At 41.1% G+C, this 6,116-nt stretch overlaps 2 long non-coding RNA genes across 2 annotated transcripts; one reads left to right on the top strand and one right to left on the bottom strand.

Annotated features, from left to right (window-relative positions):
• Positions 1-1,811: 1,811 nt before the first annotated feature.
• Positions 1,812-2,302, bottom strand: LOC140511714 (uncharacterized). Its single transcript, XR_011969648.1, has 2 exons — positions 2,121-2,302; positions 1,812-2,025 (listed from the first exon to the last, which is right to left on the bottom strand). It is a non-coding gene; the product is annotated as an uncharacterized lncRNA (long non-coding RNA).
• A 157-nt stretch (positions 2,303-2,459) lies between these two features.
• Positions 2,460-4,209, top strand: LOC140511713 (uncharacterized). Its single transcript, XR_011969647.1, has 2 exons — positions 2,460-2,575; positions 3,938-4,209. It is a non-coding gene; the product is annotated as an uncharacterized lncRNA (long non-coding RNA).
• The last annotated feature ends 1,907 nt before the right edge of the window (positions 4,210-6,116 follow it).

Raw genomic sequence — 6,116 nt, 5'->3', positions numbered from 1 at the left:
GGAAAGGATGACTCCCTTTCCCAAAAAAGTGATCTCTCTCTCTCTCTCTCTCTCTCTCTCTCTCTCTCTCTCTCTCTCTCTCTCCATCTGTCTGTCTGTCTCTCTCTCTCTTTCTCCTCAAATTTGTCATATTACTTTGTTCAGATTGATCATTTCCCCATAATCTGAGTCAATGTCCAATTGTACTCATTTCTCCCATGATAATGTCAACTCCGTGTGAGTAGGAGCTGTTTTATTTTTTTGTATTTGTCTCTCTAGAATCTAGCACAGTGCTTGGCACATAATAAGTGCTTAAGAAATATTTGTTGATTGATTAATACTTATTTCTGTAAATATTAGTTTAGATCAGAGGTTCCTTAAGGTCATGATCTTTGGAGTTTTTTTAACTTTATAAAAATGGATTGTAAAAGTATTTATTCAGTACTTTATGTGTGGAAAGCACCCTGTTGAGCACTGGCAAGTTAACAGAAAAAGTGAGATAATACCATCCAACACCTGGCATAGTGCCAAGCATGTGGAAGGAGTTTACTAAATATTTGTTGAATTGAAATAGGTGACCTGGGTTTCTTCACGTAGACAGTGAGAGAGAAGGTGGACCAGTTGACTTCAAAGTTTACTTCTAGCACTATTTCCATAATCTTATGATCCTATGGATTACAGCCTAGTAAATTGGATGAGAGATTCAGTGTGGCATTGGGGTTAGAAGGCTAGCCCTAGAGCCAGTCTGAGTTCAAATCACTTCTTAGATAATTACAAGTTCTGTGACCCTGGGCACCTCTCTGTACCTCACCTTGTTATCTGTAAAATAAGGGTTCTGGACTTGATGGCGGCTAGGTAATGCAGTAGAAAGAGTGCTAGAACTGAAGTCAGAAAGATCTGAGTGAAAATCTGGCTTTAGACATTTCCTATGACCCTGGGCAAGACATTTAACTTGTCTGCCTCAGTTTTATCAACTGTGAAATGGAATTAATAATGACATCTTCCTCCCAGGGGTTTATTTGAGGATTAAATGAGATAATAACTATGAAGTCTCTGAAAACCTTAAAGTGCAATACAAGCACTAATCATCACCATTGATGTTATTACAGCTTACAAGCATCCCTCCTTGTTCTAATTCTATGATCCTACTACACTATAAGTCTCTGTTCTACATCAATGGAAGGAATTTTCACACAAGGAGTTCACTGAAATGATAAAATTACAGTTCAGATCAAATTTTTTAAAAGTTAGGTTCCCAGAAAGGAATCAATGGGTTGATGAACAACTGAATAAATTAAAAAAGCATGGAAGTGCTTGCTGCATCACGAGTACTGTGCTGAGTGCAAAGGATACAGATGGAAAATCCAAACAATCCTTGTCCTTTAAGAGCTTACATTCTAATTAAGGGAGACAACACAAAAGGGAGAGAGAGAGAGAGAGAAAGAAAGGGAGAGAGAGAGAGAGACAGAGAGAGAGATAGAAAGAGAGAGACAGAGAGAGATGGAGAGAGAGAAAGGGAGAGAGAAAGTAAGGGAGAGAGAAAGAGAGAGAAAGAAAGGGAGAGAGAGAGAAAGGGAGGGAGGGAGGGAGGGGGAGAGAGAGAGAGAAAGAGAGAGAGAGAGAGAGAGAGAAGGAGAGAGAGAAAAGGAGAGAGAGAGAAAGAGAGAGAGAGGTGAAAGGAGGAAATTTGTCACTGACCAGTTCTTTCTCACTGACCAATTCTCACTCCCTCCCCATCTCCAGTCCAGCTAATAAAATCATAGAATAGGACAGGTATTAGAGAGACAAGAAATACAGGTGTTTGACAAAATGTAGAGACCCTTTACAAGGTGTGAAGGAGTTCCCTTATAGATTTTGAAGTACAGCTTGCCACTGATTGGCAAAAGATTGGCCATGCCCTTGCTGGCTCCTATATAGCAAGCTTGCTAGCCCGGAAGCAGGTTTCTGGAGTGTGATCCTTGTTCCTTTACCAGAAGCCATTAGGGAAAGTTCTCTTTCCTCCCTTTGTATTGGCCATGGTATCTTGCCCAATAAGAGAAATACCATCTAACAGGAAGCAAGCAGAAAGAACAAGCAGGTTTAGGAAGCATGATCCATACCAGCAGAAAACAGAGCCAACCAAGGGTTGGGGGGAGAATCACCTCTGGCATTTGGGTGTTGAACAGCAGAGTGGAGGAACCCGACTAAGAAACTCACCCATCAGAGATGCTGCCCCCAGTGGGGAACAATGTGAGGGCAGTATGAGGAGACAAAGGATATTGGGATGCTGAAGTGCTAGAGGTGTGTGTTGCCTTGGTAACGTGTTTCCTATAGATATACCTTCCTACCAATGTAATTTAAGTTCATTCTCACTTTCCCCACTGATGCTGTATGTATAGCTGAAGTTTGGGGGGGAGGCTGTTTATAGCTGCTGTTGTTATCCTGCTGGTTTAGTCAATGCCTTTGCTCTAAGCACAGTACCCAGCACTTGGTAAGTGCTTAATATGAGATAACAATCCCAAAGTACTTAACAGTGCCTAGCACAGAGATGGATTGATTGTGTCTCCTGGTTGATTATGGGAGCTGGATGCATCCACAGATTACCCTTGAATTGAAGGTAATAGTCACCTGCCCAATGAACCCAACCTCTAAGTGTGAGTAAGGGACATAGCTCCCAGAAGCGTCACCATAATAAGATTCAGTAGGAAGACAATTAGCAAAGTCCTGGCTATTGTTGCTTAATCATTTTCAGTCTTATCTGACTCTTTGTGACCCCAATTGGGGTCAGGGATGTCCTTAAAGTATAATGGAAAGGTGGATGATAAGACCTGATGGTCTTTTACCTTAGCAGAAGTATTGCAATTGACAATTCTATGGTTAGGGAGGGAGGGAACAAAAGCAACACTTATTAAGTGCGTGCTGTGTGCCTAGCACTGTCTGAAGACTTTACAAATATTATTTCATTTGAACAAAGCTGTGTGGATATCCATCTACCCTCCAGTCAGGTGGTTGGAGGGGCTGGGCTTGGCAGGGAGAATGACCCTATGACCTGGTCCTGGTTTGTTTTGGTTATTTCTCTGGTGCCAAGGAGGATATTGTAATATTATAGAAAGCACTATGTATAAAAAGAAGTAGTTGAAGCTTAGGAAAGTAAGTGTAGATTTGCTAGGAGCCAACATGGGCTCGCTACAAGAAATCAGGCTAAAGTGCAGTATTACGGGAACCCATCAGAAGGGTTAGGGAGAGGGGGCAGTCTGTACCTATGATTTCATTTATATAAGAAAATCCCCAAGAAGGAACTTTATTCTATCAATACAAATTAGCCAGCTGTCCTGTCCTCGTAGTCTAAGAGAGTTATCTGGGTCATTGAGAGGTAAAGTGATCCGGCCAGGGTCACACAGCCATTATGTGCTCCAAGGTAGCTTGAACCCAGGCCTTCCTGACTCTAAGGCTAGACTTCCATCATCTCCAGCATGCTACCTGTCACACAAACTGAAATAGCCTTGAACTAGCATCCTCTATTCAAATCATCATCTTGCAGAGTCTTAGTGAACATTCAGCTATTTTTACAGATTAGGCAACTGAGGCCCAGAAGATTATGCAACCAACATCATCCAGCTCCAACATTATGTCTTTTTAGGTAGTAGCACTATTTAATTTGTTTCATGATAACTCTGTGGACCTGCAAAAGGCATGTGGCTCAGTAAAGTCTATTAACATGGAAACATATTCTTCTTCTCCCTTCCTCTCACCTTAGATCATGTATATCAGCTGTCTGGAGCCTCTGTGTCCTCATATGCTCCTGGGGCAGCTAACCTCTCTTCCTGCATCTAGAGGAAAATGGGGTTGATCGATTTCTTACATAATGGCTTCTGTACATATTTGGAGTTTCAGCTCAAGAGTGATGATAAATAATGAAGTAGATCTAAGGGATCCTGCCTGCAATTATCTCAAGACTGGCTTTCCATATCTCCTGTAGGTGCCCTCGCTGAGGAATTACGTAATCATACAAATGAGAGAAAAATGGAGATGTGAAGAAATATAATCCCATCTGTCAAACTGGTGATGGATGCTGTTCAAACCTGCAAAAGGAGCCCGAGGTGCTAATTCTATGCACTCCTGATGCCTTTAATTATGAGAATTTGACAGATGGAAAGATCATTATGCCACTTTTATTTGAATGGTCCATGCAACTGTAGTTTGTGTGCCAAGGGTAATCAGTCACATTAAAGAATTTGCCAGAAAGTACAACTCTGTCTTATTTATAACTGACTAAGTCTTAATTACTCCTCCTCCATGGGCAGACCAATAATAATCGGTGAACACCAAACATTCCCAGCAGTGAATACAACATGACCCATCCACGTCATGATGGAGTGCCGCCTCAAGATAGCCCTGGTGAACGGTATGCAGAAAACATATCAGAAAATCTCCTTGTTCCTGTATTCCTAGGAGAATTATTATTTCATTTTTTCTTCTTATATAATGGGTTTCACATAGAAATTGTCCAAGGACAAGATGCAATCCTGTTCTTTTATGTTTAACATTTGGGGAACTAGTGCACAGATGGATGAGATGGTTGTGGGTTTTTTTTAATTCAATGAAAATGTTGGGATGCAAGCTCATCTGCTACATAACTCAATGAAAGCACAATATTAATAATTATAATTTTGTTGTTTTTCTCCTCTTTCTATCTCTCTAGTTTTCTTACACTTTACTTCCCCCTACATATTCTACTATCCAGCCATACTGGCCCATTTGCTGTTCCTTGGTCAGGACACTCCATCTCCCATCTCCATGTCTTTGCGTGAGCTATGCTTTGTGCCCATTCTCACCTCCAACTCTTAGGACCTCTAGCTTCTTTCAATATTCAGCTCAAATAACACCTTCTAATGGAGCCCTTTCCCAGTCCCCTACCCTTTTGAACCTTTCCCTCTTGAACCTTTCCCTCTGTTACTTTCAATTTACTCTATATATTGTATGTACATATGTATTTCCCCTGTTATATCTCCCCTTAGTATATAGCTCCTTGATGGCAGGGTCTGCTTTTGTGTTTTTGCCTTTCTTTGAGTCTCTAGCCCTTAGCCCAAAGACTAGCACATAGTGTAAATGTTTACTAATTAATTTTAATGGTTAATAATAATTATAGTGGCCAGCATACATAGCATTTTAAGGTCTGCAGAGTTCATTGCAGATTTTATTTCATTTGATCCACACAACAACCCTGGGAAGTAGGTATTATTGACCCCATTGACTGATCGATAAATAGAGCATCTATGAAACATTAATATGTGTCAGGCATTATGCTAAGAGTTAGGGATACAAATACAAGAAAGAGAGTTCCTGCCCTTGAGGAACTTATATTCTAGTGGGAGAAGGCAGCATATAATGCAAATGGGAGAAGGGATGGAGAAAAGGTAGAAAGAGGGTACATACATGACCCTAGAAAAGAGATGACTGACAAGTGTGTGGAGACCTGTACTCTTAAAAGAAAAGACAAAAGCTCATTGCTCACAATCATGGGACCCAGGCATGAAGTCCAAGTTTCCTGTGAGGTAGAGATGCTTGGCAGGTTGGGCCATGGTGAGGAAATGGTGCCTCTTTTCCAGATGAGGAAACTGAAGTGACATGAAGGGCATCACTCCTGGTCACATAGTTAATAACTGTCAGGGGTGGGATAAAGGTTCAAGTCACTGTTTGTCTTACCCCTTGTTTTCAGCAGGGCTTTCACAAGGTGGAAAACCAAAGGTCATTCATTTTTTCATCTGCTCATTGGAGAAGCTCCTAGAATTATTTAATTTTAAGGCTGAAAGGGACTAGTAATGATCACCCCCTTGGTTTACAGATGAGGAAACTGAGGACCAAAGAAGTGAAATAATTTTGACCAAGGTGTACTGCTAATAGGTGAATTCAAAACTTGTCTTTTACTTCAAGTCCATAACTGCACCTGGATGGGCTTAGTCTGCAAGTTAGTGCTATCAACATGAACTTCCCCGAGTCATGTTGCTTTAAGAACATCCCGTAGGGCATTTACATCTGCTTATGAGTTTATATGGCACCCATCACTTTTGCCAAAGGTCCTTCCTTATGTATTTAGCCTTCAAATTACACATGTGATGGATGGATCAGAACCTGACTTCTTAGACAGTTGGCCAGTC

Source organism: Notamacropus eugenii, chromosome 6, assembly GCF_028372415.1.
Source record: "Notamacropus eugenii isolate mMacEug1 chromosome 6, mMacEug1.pri_v2, whole genome shotgun sequence".
NCBI lineage: Eukaryota > Metazoa > Chordata > Mammalia > Diprotodontia > Macropodidae > Notamacropus > Notamacropus eugenii.
The sequence above is the reverse complement of the archived record's forward strand: the minus strand, read 5'-3'. Positions and strand labels throughout refer to the sequence as shown.